Source organism: Protopterus annectens, chromosome 2.part1 (genome assembly GCF_019279795.1).
Source record: "Protopterus annectens isolate FY-2018-M chromosome 2.part1, PAN1.0, whole genome shotgun sequence".
Lineage (NCBI taxonomy): Eukaryota > Metazoa > Chordata > Ceratodontiformes > Protopteridae > Protopterus > Protopterus annectens.
Window position 1 is genome coordinate 1,425,971,430 of NC_056729.1, and position 27,845 is coordinate 1,425,999,274.

At 43.3% G+C, this 27,845-nt stretch overlaps 1 protein-coding gene across 1 annotated transcript in view; it reads left to right on the forward strand.

The window, feature by feature from the left end:
• LOC122794473 (DNA polymerase nu-like) overlaps positions 1-27,845 on the forward strand; it is a 1,294,839-nt gene that overhangs the window by 1,248,395 nt on the left and 18,599 nt on the right. The gene's annotated exons all lie outside the window — the stretch shown is intronic.

The window sequence follows — 27,845 nt, forward strand, 5'->3', positions numbered from 1 at the left end:
GTGAAGCCCCTTACCAGCCCATATATGTCTTGGGTTACCCTCTGGTGGATGACCTCATAGATCTTGTCTCCCACTGGGCTTGGACGGAACCAAATACCATAGAACCAAACCCATGTTGTCTGGACAAGATCCTAGCTCTGCCTCGGGTCAGTTTTTTTAGGTAAGGGAATCCCAGTAGATGCCATGGTTGTCACAGCAGCCACAAAAAAGGAGCTCCCTGAACAGACTTCCACTGTCCATTCATCCATCCTCTACCCCTTTTCCCCATTTTTGCACATTTGGTTGGGGTGTCACTTCAACAGTGGCAGTCATCTCAAGCCAAAGTTTACACCGCAGATTGGCTAGCCCTACTGCAGTAGTTCATCTGTACCACTCACTTGCACCTACAGGCAATTTAGAATGTCCAGTCCACCTACTGCATGTCTTTGGAATGTGGGAGGAGACTGGAACACCTGGAGGAAACCCATGCGACTGCAGGGAGGGCATGCAGACTCTGCACAGAGGGCACCTCTAGCCAAAAACCTCTTGCTGTGAGTTAACAACGCTAACTGCTGCACCATTGCAGCCACCCTGACCTCCCCTGCCCATTCTCCTAATAGAGAGTCCAGGACATTGGACAGGTTTTGGAAAGCCTGTTTACACTTCCGCAACCTTTGCCCTATGGTCACTTAATTAGTTGGCTCACTTTACTAGACTACAGAAGGACTTGATTAAGGAACTCTCTAAGTCCCTGGGACCATGTCAACAGAGGAAGAGAAGGTTTTCACTCACAACTGGCCACCTATCAATTTCTGTCTAATGCATCCATGAGGTTAATCTTTCTTGCAGCTGAAGGTTCCTCACGGGCTGCGGGTTCAGGCATAACCATTAGGAGACATGCTTGTGTGCTGTTGTATGATTTTCAGGACTCCTTTAAGTCTTCTTTCATCAGTACTTCCTTTGATGGATCTTCCTTGTTTGGGCTTACTGCTAAAGACATGCTTACTCATAGTGAGCAAGACAGAAAGACCTTGTCTGCTGTGGGAATCAATTTTTCTATCCTGCAGAGATTCTTTTCTGGGAATCAGTGTGGTGGTAAAAATATGTGGTTCTGAAAATCTCAAGGGCCTTTTCAGGACTCATGAGGAGAAATTTCTCTCAGGGGCAGAGGGAAATGGAAGACGTTATTCTTGTGGCAGAGGGGGTCTGCAAAACCAAGGGATCCGAGATTCCTTTCTGGATAGGCCCTTTCAGTGCTCCTGAAGGTTGCCCGACTGTTTTTCTCTAGAGGTAGTGGGCGTGCTTGTCTTTGCACCCAGATGCCTGGCAGCCATCACAGAGGATTCTTGGGTACTAAAGATCATATCCAGAGGATATTTCATTCCCTTTTTACAAATTTCCCCACTAAAATGAAAAGTTCTCCCCGATGTTCCACCCAGTCAGTAGGAGTTAGCAACTCTAAAAATTCAAAGGCTGCTAGACAAAAGAGTCATCCAAGAGGTCCCACTGGACCAAAGAGGATCCGGAGTTTACTCAAGGTTCTTTTTAGTGCCAAAGAAAACAATGGACCTGAGGCAAATTTTGGATCTTGGTTATCTAAATCAGTTTGTAAAGAACTCCAAGCTCTAGATGGTCACGGTTTAGTCCATACTGCCTCTTCTACAGAAGGACCACTGGATGTGCTCCATAGATCTCCAAAATGCATACTATCACATCAAGACGAACAGCTGCTCTTGGAGGTATTTGTGCTTTCAGCTTGGGGCCAGCCATTACCAGTTTAGAGCCCTGCCCTTTGGTCTCACTACAGCGCCCGGGGTGTTCACCAAATACATGGCATGGCAGTGGTAGCAGCTCATCTCTGACTGTTCAGATTCAGAGTGTTTCCTTATTTGGATGACTGGCTCCTCACCACCCCAACCAGGCATCGACTTGATAAAGCCAGGGATTACTTACTTCATTTGTGTCAGCTCTTGGGGATCACAGTCAATCTTCCCAAGTCCCATCTTCAAGTAGTTCAAGTGTTGGAGTTTATAGGAGCTTGCCTGGACACAGTCTAGCAGTTGGCCTTTTTTGCCAGAAAACAGAGTTCATCCTTTGAAATTGCATGTCAGTCAGATTCTGTCACACCCTTCTCCTCCAGCAAAATTGGTTCTTCAAGCCTTAGGATCTATGGCTGAGGTGATTACTGTGCTACCTGCTGCTCATCTTCATATGCAAATTCTTTAGTATACTCTAGCAGTACAATGGTTGATTCTTTGGCAACCCTTGAGCCATCCTATAAAATTTTCTCAGGTCTGCAGAGACGTCCTACTTTGATGGATTCATTCTAACAAAGTATGTTAGGGATGTACTTTTATCTTTCTTCTCCCAAAGGCCACATTAACTATGGATGCCTCCCAGTTGGGGTGAGGGGTATTTCTTGGGATGGACTGTTCAAGGTGTGTGATCCCCAGAGGAGACCAGTTTACATATAAATGTCTCACAGATGAGAGCAGTCCTTTTTGCATTGCAGGCCTTTCACAACTCTCTTCCTCTAAGGACAATTGCTATCCAGACTGACAATATGTCAGTAGTATGGTACATCAACAGACGAGGTGGGGGGGGCAGGTTCTACCCGCTTTGCTGAGAAGCAATGACAGTCCGACAATGGGCGATCTCCTTCAACTGTTTTCTTATAGTAACGCACATACTGGAGAAATCCAGTGTTCTTGCCAACAAGCTCAGCAGGACTATTCTGATGTGTCACAAGTGCTGTTTCAATCATACAGTGGTGGAAAGGATGTTTTGTCAATGGGGTCAACCTTGTTGCGATCTCTTTGCCTCTCCCCTCAACAAAAAGTGCAGCAGGTTTTTCATCCTAATTCCCCGCAGGGGAGTCACCAAGAGATGCTCTAGTCCTTGTTTGGCCCCCTGGTCTCCTGTACACCTACCCTCCCCTACCTCTTATCCCCAAATTTCTTCAGAAAGTGCTCTAATTGAAGAACAAGATTATCTTCATTGCCCCCTTTTGGCCTTGGCAAGTTTAGTTCCCTTCCTGTGGTCTCACCTTTTATGTCCTCCTTGGACACTGGACCTCAGTCCAGATCTAGTGTCGCATCCCTCAGGGGTGGCTCACCCAGGCATTCCAGGCCTCAAGTAGACCGCGTGGTTTATCCAATTCCAATGATGACTAGACAGTCCAGACTTTCTTCACTAGTTTACCAAATTTTATTTAATTCCCAGAAACCTTTGACGAGGAAATATACATAGTAAATGGAAAATATTTTCCTATTGGGCACAGCAGAGAGAGAATTAGATCCCTTTACTGCTCCCATTCCTGCTGATTTAGATTTTCTTGCTTAAATTTTTCAAGGGGTTTCTAGTTTCTCCACCATCAAAGTTCAGCTAGCAGCCATCTCTAATTATCACATTGGAGATAATACTTAACCTCTAGCTTCATGCAGACTATATAAAGCATTCCTTAAAGGTACTTTTTTTTGCTTAAACCTCCGACTAAAGATCCTAGTCCACCTTGGGGTCTTACAATTGTGTTGCAAAGCTTGGTTCAGCCTCTCTTTGAACCTTCCACCAAATTTCTTTCTTGGAAGACTTCATTCTTGTGGATATTACTTCTGCTAGACAAGTTTCTGAATTCCAAACACTCTCGTCAAAACTGCCTTATTTGATTTTCCATAAAGGCAGAGTTATCTTACATACTAATCCATCTTTTCTACCAAAAATAGCCTCTGAAACAAACATCAACCAAGTCATCAATTTGCCAGTGTTCTTTCCAAAATTTTCCAATAAAGGGGAATACATGCTTCACCTTTGGATGCACACAAGCAGTTTCATTTTATCTTCATAGAAAGAAAAAAGTCTTTCGGCTTTTCCCAATTAGGGGTCGCCACAGCGGAATTCCGGTCCACCCATGATTGGCAGTGGATTTTTACAGTGCCGAGTTGCCAACCCGACGCCCAACCTTCAAAAGGCACTCCCATTCACACTCGCTCTTACCTGCATGTCTTTAGCATCACTCGACTGTGGGGAGGACATGCAGACTCCACACAGAAGGCGCTCCAGCCGAGAATCGAACGGGAGAATTTCTTGCTGTGAGATGACAACGCTAACCGCTGCACCACCACGGCCTACATCTTCATAAGATTTTAGAAAAACTGACCAACTGTTTGTTTCCATTGCCCATAATAAATTGGGAAAACCAGTATCCAAATTCACCTTACCAAATGGATAACAGATTGTATTTCCTATGTTTACTCTTTAATGGGTTTGTCTTTGACAAGACCTCCAAAAGCTCATTCTGCTAGATATGTGGCTACATCATCTGCTTTCTGGGCCAGAGCTTCTATTGACGCTATTTGTGCTGCAGCCACTTGGACCATTGCTCATTCTATTATTCCTCATTACAAGTTCAATACCATCTCTAGAAGCAGGGCCTGCGATACTGCAGAACATCCTTCCATGAGGGCCTTCCAAGGTTTTCATATCTGGGAACTCTGTCCCATTCATTGAGGAATGCATGAAAATGACAACATCAGATATAAAAGTTATATACTCACCATAACTATGCATCTTTGCTGTCCATTTTCATTCTTCCTCAACTTCCCACCCCCTTCCCCCTCTCCTTTTTCTTTGGGGGTGTTCTGATAAAGTTTTTGGAACCACTCTTCCTGTTTAAACCCCTATTTTGTTCCTTTTCTTTTATAAGCTATATTCTCGACTGATATATAGAGGCAGCAAACTTGATCCGAGGTAATACAGCAGTAAGGGGCATTGTGGGTAAGGGAAGGAGCTCAAGAGTCGGATCCAAGAATCTGGAGAAAAGCATCTGGGTCAGATCCAAGACCCATTAATTGAGGAAGAATTAAACTGGACATCACAGATGCATAGTTATGGTGTGTATGTACAGTAACTTTTATTTAGCCACTTTTAACACCCACCACAGTGGAGGGGGGCTTATCATCCATGACTGTGCGTGTGGGGAGCCTTGCAAAAGTTGCAGTTGGTTGCATTAACAGGACAAAGAAAGTGTTTTTCATTCATAGAATACAAGTTTATCTTAACTAGGGTCATGTTATGACTGAGATAAAGGTGGTAACCAGTGAGTGAACGTGAGGTAAGTGCTAGACATTTGCAGCCTAGATTAACCAGTCTCACTGCTTACATGCAGTCTTTTTTGTATTGCTCCTCAACTGTAACAGTTTATTTGATACTTTCATCTCATCCTCACATATGGGGTCAGGATCTGATCCATCGGATCCATCTCAGCTGTTACTAAGTTCATTGCAACCAAAAAGCTCTTGGATACCTCCCCTTACCCATAGTGCATCTCTCCCCTTTACCTCAGATCTCGTTTGCCAATTTGTGAAGACGAAGTCTGATTAGCTATCTCTTGGGTTATCAGGTCGTATTATTAAAATTTTTCTTGTATAGTCTGTTTTTCTCTATATTATTAGTGTATTTACTCTTTTCTATCTCTACCTTGTCATTAATAACCCTTCCTTTACAGTAACCAGTTTTTATTAGGTTACATTCATTTTCTCTGACTCATTCTTTCACTTCCCCACCAGTAACCAGCTTTTTATAGGTAACTTCCCTCCATTTTTACCTTTAAAGTTATTTCTTCAACTAATGTTGTTAGTAGTTCTCATCTTCCTTCAACTTCCATCTATTCTTATTAAAAAGAAAAAAAAAAAGAAAAAGAAAAGAAAAAAAAAAAAAAAAGGGAACTTTCCTCCCTTCAAGCCTATACTACTGCGGACTTGGTACTCCCTGACCTGTGATCCGGTTCCATCGAGGGTACCATCTCTCTTCTTATCCAGACCAAGGTCCACATCTGCCTTTTCTTCCTGTTCAACCAGGCAGCTTACTGAAGAATATGTGGAACTGATGGTGCAGAAGATTTTGTGGGTGCAGGGCATCACTCAGTCCTCCTTGGTCTTGACCCTGACAGTGCCAGGTTTGTCTAAACTGTCCATTCCCCCACTTCCTCTTTCTCTGCCTTCAGGGCAAGCTTTGGAGTCATTGGATCTGATACGCCTGGTGCCTTTCAGCTCTAATCCAAAGATATCCTCTTCCTCAAATCAGAACTTTGCTCAGAGCTCTTCGGCCTTTTCGGAGTTGGGGAGTTCCTGGAGCCATACTGAGTCTTGCAACCTTCAAGTTCACTCAACTCCCAGGTCTTCATAGTAGTTAATGCGCCTTGGGTTTTTGGCAATGGTGAGCTTGGCTCCAGCTTCAACCCCTTGTGAACTGTCTTCTGGACTGGAGGGGACCTCATCTGAATGCATGGCTTGTCAGAGCTGGAGTCCTCGTCCATTCAGAAGCGGTCAGCCTATGGGGCCTTGGAGACGCCTATAGATGCAGTGCATCTAAAATGTCAACTGCCCCCACGGATCCACAATCCCATCAAGATACCCTGCATTCCTCTTCTTACCAGGATGTTCCACAGGGACAGCGGGACCGCAGGCATCAGAATACCCATCTGGATATCCCTGCCTCTTCTGATATCTTCCCAGATTACCCCCCCCCCCCCCCCGAGGAGGTCCCTAGGAAGAGACTTTGCAAGAGGAATCATTTGGATGTCATGGAGGAGTCAGCCATGTAAGACATTGACCTCCATGAAAAAGAAGGATCGCCATGGTTACCACCTGAGGATATTCCCTTTGGGGAGATTCTGAAACAGAGGGGTGGCTGGCAGTCCAGTAATCCTTCATCTGAGGAGTCGGTGTACCTGATGGCCTTTGGTTCCTGCCATCTACCTCCTAGGTGACTCTGCTTACAGATGAGCTCATAGGTTTGATCTCTCAGTGGGCACGGGAGACCACAGCTTCCATCAAGCCTATTTCACAGAGACCAAATAGAATAATCACCGCTCCATCTGACAAGGCTTTCTGGACAAAAGGGGGTGCAGTAGATAGCATGGTCATGGTGGCAGCGATCAAGAAGGAACTTTCTGAGGACAGTTCAACTATCTGTCTTCCTAAGAAGGATTTTAGGACGATGGATAGATGTGGGAAACGAGTATTCTCTTCAGCGACCTTTGCCTTGCAGTCACTGAATTATCTTTTGCATTTCACCTGGTTACAAAGGGATCTGATAAAGGAGCTTTCAGATACCCTTGAAGGAGCAGTAGCTGAGGGAATAAAAGAGAAAATAGCTTCCCTTTTAGCCACCTTACATTCTGTAGCTAACCCTTCCATGAGGCATATCATGCATGCAGTCGAAGGAACGAGTAGAATGGCAGGTTCTGGCATCTCTATGAGGAGGCATGCCTGGATGCCCTTTGTGATTTGCGGAACCTTTTAAGTCTTCATTCATCAGTGCTCTGTTTGACGGCACATCTCTTTTTGGTCCAAAAGTCAAAGGTATGCTAGTCAAGTGTGAGAAAGAAGATAAGACTCTTTCTGCCATGGGCATATGTTTCTCGGCTCCTCAGAGACCTTATCCTAAGGGTCAGAGAGGCAGTGGAAAAATGTGGTTCAAAACATCTCAAGGGTCCTACCAAGACAATTGTGGAGAGTTTTCCCCCAGAGGAAGAGGGGAGAACAATAATGGAATATGCCTCCCTCGCAGCAAAGGAGGTCTTTAGAACCAAGGGTCCCAGGATTCTTTCTTTGAGAAGCCCTTGCAGCGCTCCTGAAAACAGGCCCGATTGTTCACCTTTGGAGGCAATCGGTGTTGACTATCGCTGCATGGAAAGCCTGGCAAAAGATAACTTCCGATATGTGGGTGCAGAGGATAATATCCAGGGTTTACCATAGGTTCATAGGTTGGTACTGGGCTATCTGCCCGAAGGCATATATTAGCCCAGCCATGTTGTGTGGTATTCACCGCCCCTTTAGTAGTTCCCTGGACCCTTGTACTAGCAGCTAGTACCCTTGGCCCCTATCTAGTAGTGCTGTTGGTGTGATCCCCGGTGTGAACTTTCTGTTACCCATCCACTCATCAAGGTTCCTCTTGGAGAGTGATAGTGAGGGGCTCTGTCTTATGTAGATCGGGACCCTGTTTCATAGTAAGGGAAGTCTCTGTGAAGGGAATCTATCCCTCCAGCATGTTCTATTCATTGTTGTGTTGAGGTTTATATCCCTAGAGCGTGTAGCTCGAGTAGATTTGGTTTTGCTAAGATGGAGCATGTTCAACAATTCTGAGTTGGACATGGCTCTGTACGTTAGACAGAGATCGCCTCTGAGAAAGCGGTATGCAACAGAGAACAGTCTTAGCTTTTTCAATTGTGCTGCATAGGGCAACTGTTTGAGGCCAGTAATCCTCTTGGTTAGGTACCTCTGTGGTTTCTCCAGCTGCTGGAGATGTCTAGCCAGGTACATTCCAATTGGTGCATTGTACTCAATAATGGGTCTGATGAGGGAAGAGTAGAGGGGCACCATTACATCCTTAGATCTTGATGCAAACACTTTCGTGATCAGATGGGTCACATAGAAGGATTTTCTAACCACTTTGTCAACATGGTTATCAAAGGAAAGCTGACTATCTACTTGGGTCCGTAGATCCCTTGTTTCTTCTTCAGATTTCAGGGGATTACCTCCTATGTTGTAGTTTGCGGGTACTCTGTTTTTTCCAAAGGGGATTACTACGCATTTTTTTGCATTTAGCTCGAGACCATGGCTTTGACACCATGCATCAGTCTCATTTAGGCCCTTCTGGAGGATCTCCATGTCGGCCTGAGACTCTGTTATAGCACCCAGTTTGCAGTCGTCCGCAAACTTAGTCAGCCACAGCCCTTCTGTGCTTGCCTGTACTTCTGAGAAGTATATGCCAAACAGGAGGGACCACCACTCATTACTGGTCTGGATTCGGACATAGATCCTGCTACTCTTACTTTATGGGATCTGTCTGAGAGCCAGTTTGCGGTCCATCTTGTGATGTAAGGGTTAATGCCCAGGCTGGTGAGCTTATCAATAATGCCTGAATGGGGAATGGTGTCAAATGCTTTAGCAAGGTCAAGGTAAGCCGTGTGTATCTCCTTTCCCTTATCTATAGCCTGAGTAACTGTCTCAAAGAAATCCAACAGGTTCAGGAGGCATGATCTGCCCTTGACAAAGCCGAACTGTATGGGGTCCAGCGACTGGAGGTTCCCAATCTCTCCATTTATGAGTTCCATAATGATTCGCTCCATAGCCTTACAGATCAGACTGGTCAGGCTTATTGGTCGGTAGTTCCCAGGGTCAGTTGTGGCCCCACCCTTGTGTAGCGGGACCACCGTTGCCGTGCGCCATTCTATGAGCACATATCCTGTGGAGAGGCTGAGACTGAACAGGGTATTAAGATGCGGGGTTAATTCCTTTTGGAGCTCGCGTATGATACAGCCTGGGACACCATCTGGTCCATGGATGCAGTGTTTTAGCTTTAGATAGAGCCTTGTTAACCAACGTATCAGTAATAATTGGACTTGCACAATCCCCTGGAATGGTAATAGGCCCTGTAGGTGGTGGTGGTGGTGGTGGTGGGGATTTGCACTGAACCTGTCAGCCAAGATGTTGGCAATGTCAGAAGGGTCAGTGTATTTTGTTCCATTTTGTACTAGCTCAGAACAGACCTGAGCATTGCCATTTAGGTTTTTGACGTAGCCATAGAAGGCCTTATGGTTATCCTTGGCATCCTTGGCAACTTTCTTTTCAAAATTAGCTTTAGTTGACTTGATGAGGGTCCAAATTCCCTTTTCTCAACAACCCCCTCCCAACAAGAGGATTCCAGCTGTTCCACCCAGTCAAAGGGATCAGACAGTCATTGAAATCCAAATACTAGTAGAAAAACAAGAGTCATCCAAGAGGTACTGGAAATCGGAGAGGATTACGAACTTACTCAAGGTTATTTTTGGTTTCAAAGAAAATAGGGACTGGAAACCAGTCTTGGATCTCAGCAGATTGAACAAGTCAGCCTGATGTTGCAAGTTCCAAATGGTCATGGTTCAGTCCATGCTTCCTTCTCTGAAACAGGACAACGGGATGTGCTGTATAGATCTTCAGAATGCATGCTACCGTATAAAAATGAACAGACGCTCCAGAAGAAATTTGCACTTTTGGCTAGGAGCCAGTCATAACCAGTTCAGAGTACTGCTCTTTGGTCTTACTACCACCCTCAGAGTGTTCACTAAATGCATGGCAGTGGTTGCGGCTCTCCTGAGATGACAAGGATTCTGGGTGTTTCCTTATTTAGACGACTGGCTCATATTTGGTCCGACCACGCATCTACTTATCAGCGCAAAGAGACTGTTCTTCAAATCTGTTCTAAGCTAGGCATAAGCATAAATTGCCAAAAATCTCATCTGGTACCTACTCAAACACTAGAGTTCATAGAAGCACTACTAGACATCACTCAAATGAGTGCAAAACTTCCTCCTTCTAGACTGCTAACAATCAGATGTCAAACTTTAAGATTAATCAGGAACAAGAAGGTAGCTGCCCGCCATGTTCTACAGGTGGTAAGATCGATGGCCGCAGCGATTGTTGGTTCTGTTAGCCAGGTTTCACATGTGGATTCTGCAATGGCTTCTGGCTGCTCAATGGTCAATAAGCCACCAACCGATGTATCACCAAATTCTTATAACAGACATGTGCAAAAAGAATCTTTCATGGTGGATTTGTTCATTACAGGTGACAGAAGAGCAACCTTTTGTTCTCCCTCAAGCATAGGCTACTTTAACGACAGATGCTTCCAGATAGGGTGGGGGTCATTACCTGGGGAAGACAGTCCAAGGAACCTGGTCTACAGCTGAGCCCAAGCTCCACATAAACATCCTGGAAAGGAGGGCAGTGCCTCTAGCTTTGCAGACATTTCAGACTGCTCTTCCTCTGGAGGCAGCAGAGATTCAATCAGACAACATGTTGGTGGTCTGGTACATAAACAAGGAGGAAGCAGAGCATACCCTCTGTGTGGAGAAGCACTCAGGGTGTGGCAATGGGCAATCTCATACAACCGCTTTCATATAGCAACGCACATTCCGGGCAGGTCCAACATCATAGCAGCCAAGTTGAGTAGATTCATTCTCATGCCTCATGAATAGTCTCTTAACAAGAACATAGCGGAGAACATTTTCCACACATGGGGTCAGCTTTGCTGTGATCTCTTTGCCTCTTTCCTAAACAACAAATGTAGCAGCTACTTCGCCCTAATTCCCCCACCGGAGCAGTCCCCGAGGGATGCTGTAATACACAATTGGCTTCCCAGTCTTTTGTATGCTTCCTTCCCCATGCCCTTGATTCCTAAGCCAACATGTTGAAGAGACCAGCAATCTTCATTGCCCTCTTTTGACCTAGACAAATTTGGTTTCCCTTCCTCTGGCCTCATCTACAGAGGGAACCCTGGATTCTGGAACCATTTCCAGATCTACTGTCACACCAAACAGGAATGCTTCATCCCAACCTTCACAATCTCAAGTTGACAGCTTGGTTCCTCCAGTTCCATTGATTGCTAGACAACCTTTGCTTTCCTTCCTGGTCCGTCATATTTTAATGTCCTCCCATAAGTCATCCACTCAAAAACTCTATATGAGTAAATGGAAGAGGTTTGTAATCTGGGCTCAACAACAAGATGTGGATCCTCTCATGGCCCTTATTCACTCAATTCTAGAATTTGTAGCCCATCTTTTCATTAATGGAACGGCTGCTTCTAGTATTAAGGTACAATTAGTAGTCATTTAAAATTTTCACATTGGGATAGACAGCTTATCTCCCATTTCCCACAAACTTTACAAAGCCTTCTTAAAGGTATCATATTGTTAAGGCCTCCCCATAAGGATCCTTCTCACCCTTGGGACCTTAATTTAGTGCTACGTCTGATTGTTCAACTGTTTTTCGAACCTGCAGCCACTTGTGATATTAAGTTCTTATCCTGGAAACCTATTTTCTTAGTGGCTATCACTTCTGTGAGGAGGATATCAGAAATTCAGGTGCTATCTTCCTAGCCTCTGTATTTGGTCTTTCATAAAGACAGAGTCTCTTTGCATACCAACCCCACCTTTCTGCCTACCTAAAGTTGTTTCACAAACAAATATTAATCAGACCATACATTTGCCTGTTTTCTTCCCTAATTTCAGTAATAAGGGCGAATATGTCCTGCAGTTATTGGGTGTTCATAGACAGTTACATTTTTATTTACATGGAACTAAAAAGGTTAGGAAAGCAAGTCAATTATTCATTGTCTTTGCTGGCGCTAGAAAAGGCCTACCGGTATCCAAACCTTCATTTATTCCTCAAAAGGCATGAAACCTTTCAAATCCATTCAAGCTCACTCTACCAGGGCAATGGCCACATCTGCAGTTTTCACTCAAATGCTTCCATGAATGATATTTGTACATGGGCAAGCCATCATACTTTTACTTCTCATTACAAGTTGGATTTGGTCTCCAGGGGAAGAGCCTCCTTTGGTTCTATGGTTCTGAGGAACATTATTCTGTGAGTACATCAGGGGTAAAGGTAAATGTGGACTCGGTCTCATATGTGAGGATGAGATGAAAAATTGAATGTACCAGTTAAAGAAGCTATGTACTCACCATAACATTCCATCTGCATTGTCGATTTTTCATCTCTCCTTACATCCCCTCCCTCCAACCTCCTTCATTGGGGTTCCTGGTTGAAGAGGATTTCAAGTCTTAGATTTTTTCCCTATACTCCAGAAATGGTCTCCTTGAAATTATTTTTGGCATTAAAAACTAAAATTCATTCTTCTATAGTAATAATTCTAGTAAACAAGAGCTGAGGTAATGGGGAGAGATGCATTGTGGCTAAGGGGAGGTATCCAAGAACTTTTTGGTTGCCACGAGCTTAGTAACGTCCGAATCGGATCTGATGGATCAAATCCAGATCCCATACGTGAGGAGAGATGAAAAATTGACAATACAGATGGAACGTTATGGTGAGTACATAACTTCTTTTTTTCTGTTTAACCAAAAAAAAAAAAAAAAAAAACATTTATACAGACTTACTACTTTTCCACTTCTTTTCATTTTGTTATTATTAATGGCTCCTTGGAACATATCATTGTGCTGGTTTCTGCGATGAAACACAATTGGTGCCAGAAAGTCTAGCTGGCTGTCAGGGCAATATGAATTGAGTAGACAAGTGGACATTGAGAGAGCTGTCATGTGAGTGAATGCCTAGTGATAGAGGGTATACCAAATTTAGAAGTTTGTTTGTGGCTCTGAACAAATGAATAGATTGCAAGACTAAGTCTGCAAACATCTTGTTTCTTGACTTGCACCAAACTGTTGACTTGCATTTCTTTAGGTTAGGGTTTCATGTCATTGCTGTTTATCCAAGCAGAACAGCATAGGTGTGTCAATTTTGTGTGGAAAAAAAAAGTATATAAAAATTATATTTTAGAACTGAATAGAGTTGTAATTCGTTCTTTGGAGTCGACATGAAATCGTGGGATTGACCAAGTTACTTTTATTGTGCATGCTCAGGCTAGTACCCACTTATGTTAGCCTTCCAGAAGTACTCAGATGGGTCCTGTTCTTTTGACTTCATGCAGTATATTTTTTCTGTGCATTACTACAAGTTTGGAAACCAGGCATCTTTTATTTAAACATTGATTTTTCTTGGTTTACTGTGGCATTTGATAATCATTTTATGGTTTACACATTTTCAGCATAATTCCTAGCAGGTGCATACCTGCCAACTTCTTTGTTCAATAATTTCGGACAAAGCCAAAAATAATGAGAAACTTCCAAGTTGGCTGCACGCTGATCCAACACCTTAATTTCAGCTCTCCTAGTGTGAAAAAAGGAACTGAGAGATAGGGGCTAGTAATTCTGCCATCTTTAGTAAAATTCAGTTACTTGCAATTAAGTACACTGCCTGGATGTCAGCAAAGAAGAAACTTAGAGAGCCTGAAAGAAAATCAATTACAAAAGGTGAAGAGAAAACACTGACTGGGAAGAATCCTGCAGATGTTTAAGCTTCAGCTTTCGTACAAGAAACGACTTTCAGTCATTTGGAGGAAAAATAAATCAAATGCACTCAGAGCTGATTAAAATAAAGAAAACATTAAAGGAGTATATCAACTCAAATGACAAAAGGCTTGAAAAATGGAAAAAGCTTTAACTAACTTGTGAAAAGGGAAATACTGCTAGCCCAGCTAGCTGGAATTTTGTAAATAAGTATATGTCATTTGTGAATATTAATATGATTTATATAGAACTGTGACAGAAAGAGATCCTGCCAGCCCAGCTATCTGGAATTTTGTAAGTAATCCTATGTCATTTGTGAATATCAACATAATTCATATGCTTGTCTTATAAATGTATTAAAACTGTATGTTGTGTATATATTAAACTGCTGGTACAAAATTGTGTGTTGAAAGGGTTTGTACAGTGCTGTGCCTGGATGTGTGACCACAGCATGTCCTGCTGGATTAGAGCAGAAGTGTATATAAACTATTGTACACATGTAAATTTCTATGTTTTAACAGTGGAAACTAGAACATAGAGGGTTAACTTGCAAAACTTCAAGAAAATAGTTGAAATTAAATTGTTTTATGATTGTGCTATAAAGGTTAGTTTCAATGCAGTAAGGAGACAGTATGTCTAGAACTAGGGTGCCTTCTGCATTGCTTTGTAAGTGTTTTATTGTGTTATGTCTTCCAGCAGTTGCAAAGATCTGAGAGATATGTATTTTTCACAGGGAAATGCTAAAATGTTCGTAGTTTCTGGTAATGGGGGTTTAAGTTGGGAACTAAAGTCAGGTGACAAAAATGATGTCATCCAAGCTAACCCAGCAGTAATATTTGATATTAATTTAAGAAGTCTCTGAGGGGGGTGGGGGGCATTTTGTATTTTGTCTTTGACCTAACAAGAACATCCATTTACCACTTCTGCCTGCTTGTTGTTCTATATGTAAATTTTTAGGGCATAGTAACTCTTTTAGATTCAGATAGGAATATAGTAAAGTATAGCTTAGATGTTTTCTTTATTTATTTGAGACTGACCTGCAATGTTGTTTTAAATATTTCCTGTGATTTTGAACTCTAATGTAACTGATTACTTACTGAGTTTTGTCTTGTTCTTTTATTATTTATTATTAAATATATTTAAAACCTTTCAATTGTGGCTGATCATTTTAGAGATATTAAAGCTCTGAGAGTATTTGCATATGTGTGTGGTGACACTGTACAGGCCACTCCTAATACCCTGCCACTTGGTCAAACTACCATTTGGATTAATAGTAACATTACACAGTCTGATTGGACATCCTTTGTTAAGGGCCTTAAAGTAGCTAATAAAGAGTGGTTGGTGGCAGTCGGAACTACCTTATAACCTGGGCAGAAGGGGGCATAGCTAGTAAACCTGTGCCAACCTTTTCAAGGAGTGTGCATGCGCATGCAGACGGGTGTGTGCACTTGTATGTAAATCAAATCTCAGAGTGTGTGTCAGCTACTTGAGCAGGGACACGAAGCACTGGTTGGACAGAGAGGGTACTGGAGATCTTGGTTTGGCCACTCAGCTGAGATCTCAACCTTATAGCTGTACCAGTGGGGAGTCTTATTGGGGATCTGGAGAAAGAGGGAAAAACCAGCCTCAGACTGACTGTGATCTCTGTGTGTTCTTAAAGGAAATTATAATTTACTGCGTGTGTACTTGTCATCCTCCCAGTGTGTACGTTCCCCACTGTTGCCATTGGTGAGGCCTGAGGCTCCTTGATTACCGGGCCAGTGTAGGGGCATCAGATGAACTGATAAAACTGCAAAGATTAGAGGCTGAAATGAAGAAAAGGCTGACTGAGTATGAGACTTATCAAGCAGAGTTTTTAAAAAAAGTGGTATAGAGTTAGAAAACAGAGCACACAGTGAAAACTTGAGATTTTCTGCTGTACCAGATAAACTGGAAGGAAAAGACTGTATTAATTTTATGAAGGAACACACAAACAGCTGGACTGGTGTTCCCAAGCAGGATTTGTTAATTGAAAGGACACATCGAGTGTATGCTTCAAACCTGACTATGACCTTTATTAGTAAATATGCAATCATACCAGCAGAAGGAGTTGATTCTGAAAAAACTGTGGAAGAAGGGCAAAGTACTAAAAATTAAAGATAGTAGAGTGTTTGTGGAAAATTATTATTTGCTGTACACCAGGCAGAAGAGAAGCAAATTTATCCTTGAAATCAGGGTACACCGAGAAGATTCAAGCTGCTGCATCCAGCTTTCTTCATAATATTTTTTTCCTGGAGGATCAAAGTAATTTTTGATGCAGAACAGGCTAAGAACAGAATACAGAAGTTTGTCCAACAAAAAGTGAGCCATCAAACAGAATGGGACTCTGCTTCTCATTCTTCTGATAATAAAGCTCATGGAGAGGCTTTGCCAATGAAACTTTTTTTAATGTTCCAAATGAAAATGCTCGAGAGACAGAAAAAAGCACAGAAGTTGATTAAAAGAATTGAGAGTACCCTGGATGTAAACCAGAGTCTGGAGTAGGGAGATGGAGATGAACAGGGAGAAGACCAGCAACACTGAAATTAGCGAGTAAATATGAGATTATAAAGCATCAGTCACATTTGTAAAATATGGCTTTACAAGAAAAAGTGGCTTAGAAAGACTGGACTTTTGCTGACTTTGTTAAACTTGTAGGTGGACTGAGCAGCATATACATACCCCACTTCATGTCATTAATGTTTAGAAGGACACGTAAGCAGAAACAAACGTAGCTCTGTAAGTAAAACATTTTTTCTTCTTAACGGTATTTGTATTAAACATTTTTTGATATAATTTGTGTGTTATAAAGTAAAGTAGATTTATGTAGTATGTAGTCAGAGGCATCCAAAATGAGGCGGTGAGAATGATTTCAGTGATCATTGTATGTGATAAAGTTATTGAAGTAATCAAGTACTTTTTTTAGTGTAAGAAATGTAGTCATTACAATGTAAAAAAAGAAAGGCTGGACAAAGCCTGTTTAAGTTAATACATTGCAATTTTAGTTTGTTGGGTGGGGGATGGGATGTAAGAATGCACTGATTATAATATATACAGAGTTTAAATGTTTTCTCTTACTTTTGCAAATGTGAATGTCTGGATTAATGATCTTCCCGCTTAATCTAAAACCAATTTTTTGTATATAAACATGTTGGTTTGAAAGATAAGAAAACATGCTCTAGGATTCATAACGCCTACACTAAGTGTACACCATTCTGACTGAACAGACAACAGAAGCATAACTCACACTTTCTTCCTCCTTCTCATTTTAGTTTTCCTACTGATTTTCTTATAACCTTAATTATCAATGGGGAACATAAAGGTTACCTCAAGGTGTAGACTACATATATGCTGTGTAATCTTTCTGAGTGACTCAAAAGCACAAAAAATTTGGTAGGCATGTTTTTGAATACAAATTTTTTACACTTAGTGTAAGCATTAAATAATCTGGCCTGTGATGAATGATTTTTTTCCTTTAGCAAATAAATATTCAGTGTGAGTTGAGAAGTCTACAGCTGAGGAAATTGCACATCCTATTCTTATGTTTCCATGGTGACAAGCTGACTTCAGGTGCAGGCAATAAATCTTGGGAGTTCTCAATACTGTTTGCTGAGAGAAAATGAAATTTGAAATTACTGAAAGTGAATAAGAGACAGTAGCTTTCTGAGTAGCCAAAATACTTTAATGAATATACTAGAACAATGAATAATTTAGTTTTATTTAAAGATAGCCAATGTACTTTTTAAGGCTAAAAGTTAATGTTTTTTGACAGTATACAAACTGTTTTTCACATCTGAAAGGGGAATAGAAATAAGAAAAGAACAGACAGCAATTAGTGTAAATAGAAACACAGGCTGTAACATGCATTTTAGCATGCATGACCTTAATTTTAGATTAAGTAATACCTGTGGGTGTATCTGTCAATTTGGGACAGTTGTTCCTATCAGGAGGGGGTAAACTTCATAATTTAAAGATATACATACTTTTGTGTTTTTTGTTTTAAGTTGATAGGTTGTGGGTCTGTTCTGGAGGTGTGTTTGTTTTTTGTTTGTGGGTTTTCATTAAAGCAAAAAGTCTTTGAAAATTTAACATAGGTTCAAATTGAGATGACACGAAACAACTATATAAAAGGTGGTGCAGTGGTTAGCATTGTCACCTCACAGCAAGAGGTTGTCTGGTTCGATTCTCTGCTGGGTGTCTTCTCTGTGGAGTCTGCATGTCTTCCCTGCATTGGCGTGAGTTTCCTCCCACATTCCAAAGACGTGTCTGGAGCATTTCTTCCCGGACCTCCACTGAAAATGGGCTCTGTCCCAGTTGGTCTTTCCCGGTAAACAAATGTGACGTAAAATAAAAATAAAATAAAATATTAACCTGCCAAATATTAGTGGGTGCAAGTAATCCAAAAGTTGGAAAAAGACATTTTTATAATAGGGTGGAATATTTTTTTTTTAATAGCTACTGAATTATCACTTAAGATATAGGCAAACATATATTTACATAAAAGAAAACAAACCATGTTAACATATTCACAGTTGCAAACATTATACACCACTCATATTCCTTTATGCAAGTGTCATCAATCCAACATTACATAAATTGATCAATTCCTTCCTTCCTTCCTTTATTTATTTACTTATTGACATTTGTTAACCAGGTTAGTCCAACTGGGCTTGTGGCCCATTTTCAGTGGAGACCTCAGGAGAAAAGTTCCAATACATAGAACAAAAAGGATTGAAAAAGTCACAACTTTACAATCAAAAACTGTAACAGCAGTCTGATTTACAAAAGAGTTAATAGAATAGCAATGCATACAGACAGTATTTTTTTTTTTACACTTGAGTAGTACAGCTGGCAAAAGGCTGCTTATGAGCTCAACATTTTTTGATGGCTGTAAATAGCTCATGAAGATCAGAGTAATAGTAGGCTTACACTAAGGTTCTCATTTAGATATTATAGGATTGTGGTTGCTTTTCTTATTATTTATTTTATTTATTTTATTTGAATTTGTTGACTGGGAGAGTCCACTGGGTCACAGCTATCCATTTTAAGTGGAGACCTGGGGAGGCCTTTAAACCTCACTTCTCCTCCAAAACATTATTCTGCATGAATTGTTCCCACAGTATCCATGTTTCAATGTAATTTGCTCCTACCCTTTTCTAAAGATTCCATTTTCAGTTATTGTATCTCTGCTATGATGTTCACTATTTCAAATACAGTTGGTTTAGACATTGATTTCTATTTTCTAGTAATTGTTTTTTTTTATACCCACCAGAATTAAACTTAATAAGCTCTTACTATAATTGTCTTTTCGGCTTTTCCCGGTTAGGGGTCGCCACAGCAGAACTCCCGTCCGCTAATGACTGGCAGTGGATTTTTACGGTGCCGAGTTGCCAGCCCGATGCCCAGCCTTCAAAGAAGGCACACTCATTCACACACGCACCTACCTGCACGTCACTCTACTGCGGGGAGGATATGCAGACTCCACACAGAAGGCGCTCCAGCCGAAAATTGAACGGGGGAACCTCTTGCTGTGAGGCGACAACGCTAACCACTGCACTATCTAGGCAATTCAGATCCTGTATCCCAGATCAAAAAATAATTTTCTTAGATCCATTTGCTCTCCCAATATTTCTGTCAGAGTACTCTGTAGGGAATTTTTAAAGTCTGCCAACTCATCACACTCTCAGAACATATGTCCCCACTTACATCTTTCATCCACATCATACCTCCAACATTTGTTATCTACCGGAATAAATAATTCTTTGGAGTTTGCTTGCTGTATAATAATATCTTCAAATGTTTCTACTGCAAAGATATGAACCAGTGAAAAAGCTTTCTTTGGATAGTGTGGGAGAAAATGCAGATGGCTTGGCTTGGGTGTGCAAGTACGAATGTGGCTCCACATTTCATAATAGATCTTGCTGCTGCAGTGCCTATATTGATTAGATTCCAGATTTAGTAGCTGGATCTTCATGGCAGAAGCTTAAGTTCTCTTCTTAGTTTTTTTTTTCTGCATGCAGCATCCAAAACCAGACCTGCGGTGTGTCTATATACACATACACACACACACACACACACACACACACACATATATATATATATATATATATATATATATACACACACACACATATATATATATATGTATATATATATATATATATGTATCTATATGGCTCTAGGACTTTTGATCGAAAGATCAAAAGTCCGAATCCATTATCACCGAGCATACTTTACCGAAAGTGCTTTCACCAAAAAAGCGCGTACGGTAAAGTATGTTTTCAAAAAAAAAAAAAACAACGTTAAACCTACTTCTATGCAGGGCATTCAAGCCCCCCACCCCCACACTTTAATATTCTCACTCCAAGGTCGCACTACAGTGGGGAAAAGGGAATTTCCCTTATCTGCACCATAGTACGACCAGGACAATGAGCATAGTTATCCAAAAGTGCTGCTTCTGTGAACAGCATTTTCGGTTAAGTATGCTCAGTGATTTCTGCTTCGGTGGAAAGTGCATTCGAAGATATATATATATATATATATAGGGGTCTATATTGAAAGCTCGAATGCCCTATTAATCGAATACATAAACGCAAACACATATTCCACGAACCGTGAATACACCCAATGCCCTAAACCGCGAAATTCAAAAGCTCGAACTGTTATAGTTGTCCCACCCCACTGCCCGCTACGTACTACCTACCCAAACAAACTAAATAAACACATACATACACTAACCAAAACCCTACTTCTAACCCTAAACTAAACCCTACTTCTAACCCTACACTATATCTTACATATACCACCATCAATGCACTTACCATAACCTGCACCCTAACCCTAAGGTCCGTAACTATCGCACACTTACCTTAACAAGCTATACCCAAACAAACTAAATAATCCACACACATACACGTAACAAAACCCTACATCTAACCCTACACTATGTACCAAGAAAAAACGTCGCTGGGAACTGCTGATGTAATACAAAAATAAAAGTTTTTTATTAAAACACAAATGAAAACAGAGTGAGCGCTTCCGGGCCAAAAACCCTTCCTCAGACAAAATGCCATAAGTTAACAGTCCATATTTAAAATGCTTAACAGCCAATGAAAATTCAATAAAAAGCCCGCCTATTTCTGAGGGCTGGCTTAAGGGGTACTACATCATTCAGCCCTGGGACTATATGAGCTGTCAATTCTAAGATCCATTTTGACTCCATTGCCTCAGTTTTTAACTTAATGTCACCACCTCTCTTGTTCAAAAAAACATTCACTACCACCCTAAATTTAAACTGATGTGTCGGATTATTCTTAATGTGATTATAAAGGGCATTATGTTCATCACAATTTCTGATCGATGAGAGATGTTGCAAAATCCTGACCTTCAACATGTTGTTCGTTTTGCCAACATAATAACTTGAACATGACATACAGTTGGCCAAATGTACTACATCAGTGGTCCTGCATGTAGCCCTTCCTTTTAAAATTATACTCCTGCCAGTGGAAGGATGTATGAAGGTAACATCCCTGTTGATATGGTCACATGCCTTGCAATTGCCACATGGACACTAAGTCTCACATACATTACCATCTATTCACTTACCTTAACTTGCACCCTAACCCCAAGGTTCATAACTATCGCACACTTACCTTACAAAGCAATACCACGGAAGGGCTGACCATGACGATTCGACATTTCAGATTTTGCGCTTCAGGACGATCGATGTTTACGCGGTTCGATGAAGACATGTCGGCGTTTACGTATTCGGGTAAGTGCATTGTAATAGGGAACATATATATATATATATATATATATATATATATATGTGTGTGTGTGTGTGTGTGTATATATATATATATATATATATATATATATATAGAGAGAGAGAGAGAGTCTACGTTTCTTAGTTGAAATTTCAAAATCTCGAACAAGAAACGTAGAAACCCACTTAAGGGAAAGTGCACTTTCTCAAACGCCGATTCAGGGAAGCACATTACAGTGGGGATAAGGAAATATATCCATCTGAAGTAGTTAACGTCATTTGATCAGCAACCTGCGGGTTACGGATCCGAAACGGATCCGAGTCGGCAGCATACCAAGCTAAGGATCCGAGCTCCAAGCTCCACCCCCGTACCCATACTACCCTGCAACCTCCTTCCATTCCTCAGATCTCATTTGCTGCGGCTTTGCCAAGCATGGGATTTTTCGAGCTCCAGGCGAGTGCAACTTTTTCTAGTAATCTTAAATATTTTTCTTAAAGTATTTGGGTAGTATAGTGGTTGTGTGTGTGTAGTATTTTCTATATCTCTTTTGAATATTAGTCCTTTATTTATCTAATCTAGCCCCTCTTATACTTGAGTACTTTCTATCTCCTAGTAGGCCCTTCTTTTCCGTTTAGGTGTGCGTGTGTGTGAAGGGTATGGCTGAAAGCCAGAAAACTACCTTTTCTAAATGTACTGAGTTGGCCATAAGCTGTCGCCAGTGGATGGTCACACTCAGTGCGTTCTTTGCTTGGGGGTTTTTCAACTCTCCTCAGGCTGCCAGATCTGTGCAGCTTTTATCCCCCGGGCCTTGCGAGATAGGAAGAACAGGCTGATTTTGGCGGGACTTCTACCTGCGGAATCAGCTTCTTCTTCCACCTCTCCCTCTGTAGCGACAACCGTTGCTGCGGTTGCCCAACCATCTGGTCCTCCTTCCCTGGTTGGGACTCATCCTCCCACCTCATCCCAGGGAGAGCGAAAGGCAAAAAAGGACAGGAAAGAGAAGGGAGCGAGAGAAAGAGAGAGAGAGAGAGAGAGAGAGAGAAAGAAGCCACAAACGGCAGGCCAAATTGGACCCTTCGGCCCCTCCAGCTAAGGTTATCTCCTATCCATTAAAGGTTTCCAAGCCTCTTTCCCCACAGCTCCATTCCCCATGCTTCTCTCTGGAGCTGTAGGAGGAGGAGGCACGACTACCTTCGAGGTCATCGCGTCGGCCATCCCGGCTGGCTTCGGCGGCCTCTTCCAGATCTACTCGTAGCCTCTCTGAGGCAAATATGGACCGGATGTTGCGTCGCTTCCTGCAAACTCAGCTGCAGATGGGAGTGTTGTTGCCCGGGGGGGGGAGTTCAGCCCCACTGTTTGCCCCGATAGCTCCTTCTCCGATCCACTACTGGGTTTCGGAGTCTTCGGATCCAAGGAGCCTCGGAGTCAGGGAGTCGGCGCCAATGATTATTGCTACCTCGACGCCGGCCATGCCCTCGAGCTTATCGGATCCCTTTTCAGATCCGAGCTCTCGGAGCCGAGAGCCGGGCATCGGATCCGAGGGGGCAAGTGTGTCTTCGGCTCCTTTGTGGTTGGAGCACACTGTCCACTCGGATCCAAGCGCTTCAGCTCCGACACCGATCCATTCGTCGGATCCGAGGGTGCCCACCACCTGTCTTAGAGAGGTCGGTTCCCCATCGGCATTTGATGTTGTGGAGAGGGTTCTCTCTAGAGGATCGAGACCCCTCACTCTTTCCTCGGGGTCCACCCCCGTTCCCGCGGAGCTCAGTTTGTCCTCCATCATCCAGTCCCAGGGACAGCCTGTGTCATTGATGCCCCAGCCAGTTTCCCTGGAGGAACATGAATCCGTTGGTGAGCCCCCTTCAGACAGTCCCCCCGAGGAGATTCCTCACAAACACCTGTGCAAAAGGAGGCACTTGTACTTGCCTGAGTCCCTCACCGAGGATACCGATTTGGAAGAAGGGGAAGGTTCTCCTAAGTCACCCCCCCCACGACGACATCTCCTTCTGAGACATTATGGAAATGCTCTGCCAAAGGGGGGGTGGTCTGCCAAAAAACTTTCCTTGGACGAGTCGGTTTTCCTGGAGGCATTCGACACAGGCCCATCTATCTCTTGGGTGTGTCCCCCGGCCGACCCCCTGATTGACCTGATTACCACCAGGGCGTGGAAGGAACCGGACACTGTAGAGCCGATCCCCGGGAGGCCCGACAAGATTTTGAGTCCCCCTGCAGACAAAGTTTCATGGAGCAAGAGTTCCCCTGTAGATGCCACAGTGGTGGTGGCGGCCACCAAAAAGGAACTAGCTCAGGACAGTTCTTCAGTCCATCCCCCTGACAAGAAGTCTCGGGCAATGGACTTTATTGGAAAGCGGATGTTTGCTTCAGCTATTCAGCTACCTTCTTTATTAGGGCGCTGATTTACTTGGCCCATATAATCAGACTGCAGCGGGACCTGGTTAAAGAGTATGCTGAGTCTACCCCAGAGTCCATGTCGACCGAGGATAAACGGACTTTCTCGGATCATATGGCCACTCTCAAATCAGTGTCTAATACGTCTATGCGGCTACTCTCCCACGCTATGGAAGAAACCGCTATAGCTAGCGGGTCCGATATCGCCTTAAGGCGTCATGCCTGGCTTCGGCTTTGCGATTTTTCGGCATCTTTCAAAACGTCCCTCAAGAATGCTCCCTTTGATGGGTCTGCCATGTTCGGGAAGACCATCCGTGAGACGCTGGTCCAGAGAGAGAAAGACGGGAAAATGCTGTCAGCCGTCTGAATCTGCTTCTCTACCCCTCAAAGGTCCTTCTCCAGGAACCAGCAAGGGCAGAAGAAGATATGGTTCCAGAAATCTCAGCAGGCCTGGAATGCTCAGGACTCCTTCTCCCCCAGAGGCAGAGGGGGACAAGGTGGACGCCGGCCCAGAGGCAGAGGGGGTCCAAAGAACTTTGGGTCATGGGAACCCTTTTCCAATCAACCCACGCAGCAGCCCTGAAGGGTTGCCCGACTGCTCCTCTCTGGAGGCGGTCAGGGGGCGGTTTTCGAGGCACCTGGCTCAATGGGAGCCCATCACAACAGATCGCTGGGTGCTTCATATAATATCTAGAGGCTATTCAATCCCCTTCATAACCAAGCCCCCTTATTCAAGGCGCCTCCCAGACATCCCACCCGCTCAAAGGGAGGCCATGGCTTTGGAAATGGAAAAGCTGTTAGAAAAAAGAGCCATCCAGCATGTGTCCCCAGACCAGTCTGGATCAGGCATCTACTCCAAGTTCTTTCTGGTGCCAAAAAAAGGCAGGGGACTTAAGGCTGATTCTCGACCTGTGAACAATGAACCTTTTTGTTGCCAAGGAGAAATTCCAGATGGTCACGCTCCAATCCATCCTGCTCCTTCTGCAGGAGGAGGACTGGATGTGCTTCATAGACCTCAAGGATGCGTACTGCCATATTCTCATGGACAGACAGTCCAGGAGGTTTCTTCGCTTTCAGCTAGGAGCCTGTCATTACCATTTCAGGGTCCTACCCTTCGGTCTCATCACAACCCCCAGGGTGTTCACCAAGGTCATGGCAGTTGTAGCGGCCCACCTGAGGCTACAGGGCATACAGATCTTCCCGTACCTAGACGACTGGCTCCTCACCGCCCCCACCAAGCATCTACTCTCTCTAGCCAGGGACTTCTTCCTCCATTTATCATCCCAGTTGGGGATCACTATAAATGTCAAGAAGTCATCTCTCCAACCTGTTCAGGTTATAGACTTTATAGGGGCCAGAATAGATTCTCTTCAGGTCAAGGCTTTCCTAACACCAGACAGGCTTCACAGCATGAACCTACATGTACTAGCTCTTCTTCAGTCTCCTGCTCCCCCAGCAGAGTTAGTCCTGAGAGCTTTGGGGTCCATGGCTGCAGCGATCCATTTGATCCCTTATGCTCGTCTGCACATGAGGATTTTACAGTGGAATTTGCAAGTCCAGTGGTCCATTATACACCATCCGCTAGACCTACCAATTCCCCTCAGCAGGGTTTGCAGGAACTCCCTCATGTGGTGGCTCCAATCCCGAACCCTTCGGGAAGGACGACCTTTTGTTATGCCCCTACCCCAGGCCACCGTGACTACGGACGCCTCCCGCCTAGGGTGGGGGTGGCATTGTACAGGCAGGACTGTCCAAGACACATGGACTCAGACAGAGACCGTTCTGCATATAAATGTACTGGAGATGAGGGTGGTCCTTTTAGCGTTGCAGGCCCTTCATGCCTTCCTTCCTCCGGGGACTATTGCAATCTAGTCAGACAATATGTCGGTGGTCTGGTATATCAACAAGCAGGAGGGAACCAGGTCTTACCCTCTTTGCCGAGAATCCATGAGAGTTTGGGAATGGGCGATCTCCACCAACCGCTTCCTGTTAGCGATGCACATTCCGGGTCAGGCCAACATTCTGGCAGACAAATTGAGCAGAACTATCCTATCCCATTACGAGTGGTCTCTGAATTCTTCCGTAGCAGAACAAATCTTCTTCAAGTGGGGTCAGCCTTGCTGCAATCTCTTCGCATCGCCTTCCAATGTGAAGTGCAGCGAGTTTTTCGCTCTAATTCCTCCTTTAGGGGAAGCCCCCAGAGATGCTCTAGTCCATGCTTGGCCGCCCGGTCTTCTTTACGCGGATCCACCACTTCCGCTGATGACAAAATTTTTGCAGAAAGCTCATCGGTTGGGGAGCAAGATTATCCTCATAGCCCCATTCTGGCCTCATGAAGTCTGGTTCCCTTGCCTACGGTCTCATCTCATAGCTCCTCTCTGGATCTTGGATCCCAAACTGGATCTGATTTCTCACCTCTCGGGAATGGTCCCTCCGAATCTGGACGAGCTCAAGCTCTCAGCTTGGCTGATCCAGTTCCCTTAGTTGCCAGAACTCCCGGTATCTCTTCCCTAGTCAAGTCTATTCTGGTGGCTGCGCATAAACCCTCTACCAGGAAGATTTACAATAGCAAATGGAAATGTTTTTCCATTTGGGCTTCACATAAGAACTTGGACCCTTTTACCGCTCCAATCCCAGCGGTTCTAGAATTCTTGTCTCATATTTTTCACCAGGGGCCAGTTCATCTACTGTAAAAGTTCAGCTGGCTGCTCTTTCCCATTTCCATATTGGGGACAACTTTGGTTCTCTCTCTGCTGCCAGAATTTGTAAGGCCTTTCTAAAAGGTACTTTTTTTCTGAGACCTCCTATTAGAAATTCAGCCCCACTGTGGGACCTGACCTTGGTTCTTCAGGCGTTAGTCGCGCCTCCATTTGAACCCGCAGCTTCCATTGATCTGAACTTCTTGTCATGGAAGACGCCCTTTTTGGTAGCCATTACCTCAACCAGGAGAGTGTCGGAGCTTCAGGCTCTTTCTATCAAACCTCCATACCTTGTATTTCACAAGGATAGGGTATCTCTCAGGACTAATCTCTCTTTTCTTCCCAAAGTTGCTTCTGAGATGAACATTAATCAATCCATTAATTTGCTGTTTTTTCCCCCCCAATTACCAGAACAAAGGGGAATACAAACTTCATTTACTGGATGTTCACAGACAGTTGCATTTTTATTTACACAGGATGGCTGTCTTACGTAAATCTGACCAACTTTTCATCTCCTTTGCAAAATCTTTTCTAGGGAAACCAATTTCTAAAGTGACTCTTGCCAGATGGATTTCGAGTTGTATTCTCTTAGCATATAAAGAATCTGGCTTGCCAGAACCAAGGGGAGGTCATGCTCATTCTATGCATTCTATGGCAATGTCTGCTGCATTCTGGTCTAGAGTTTTCCTGGATGACATTTGTTCAGCGGCTACCGGGGCATCCTCTCATACCTTTATTTCTCATTTAAGCTAGATTTGGTGCCTAGAGGAAGGGCTGCTTTTGGCTCTGCAGTGCTCCGGAATATTCTTTCTTGAAGGCCTCCCAAGATTTCGGGTAGCTGGGGACTCTGTCCCACAGGTTGCTGATCAAATGAAGTTAACTACTTCAGATAAAGAAGTTATGTACTCACCATAACATTCCATCTGAGTAGGTAACTTCATTTGTCAGCAACCGTCCCTCCCTCCTTCCCCCTAACCGGAATAGTTATTTAGCTGAACTCGAGGTTTAGATGCTCGGGTTTTGTTTGTATCTGAGTCAGGTCTTCTCAGGTTGTTAGTTTGTTTTGTGGTT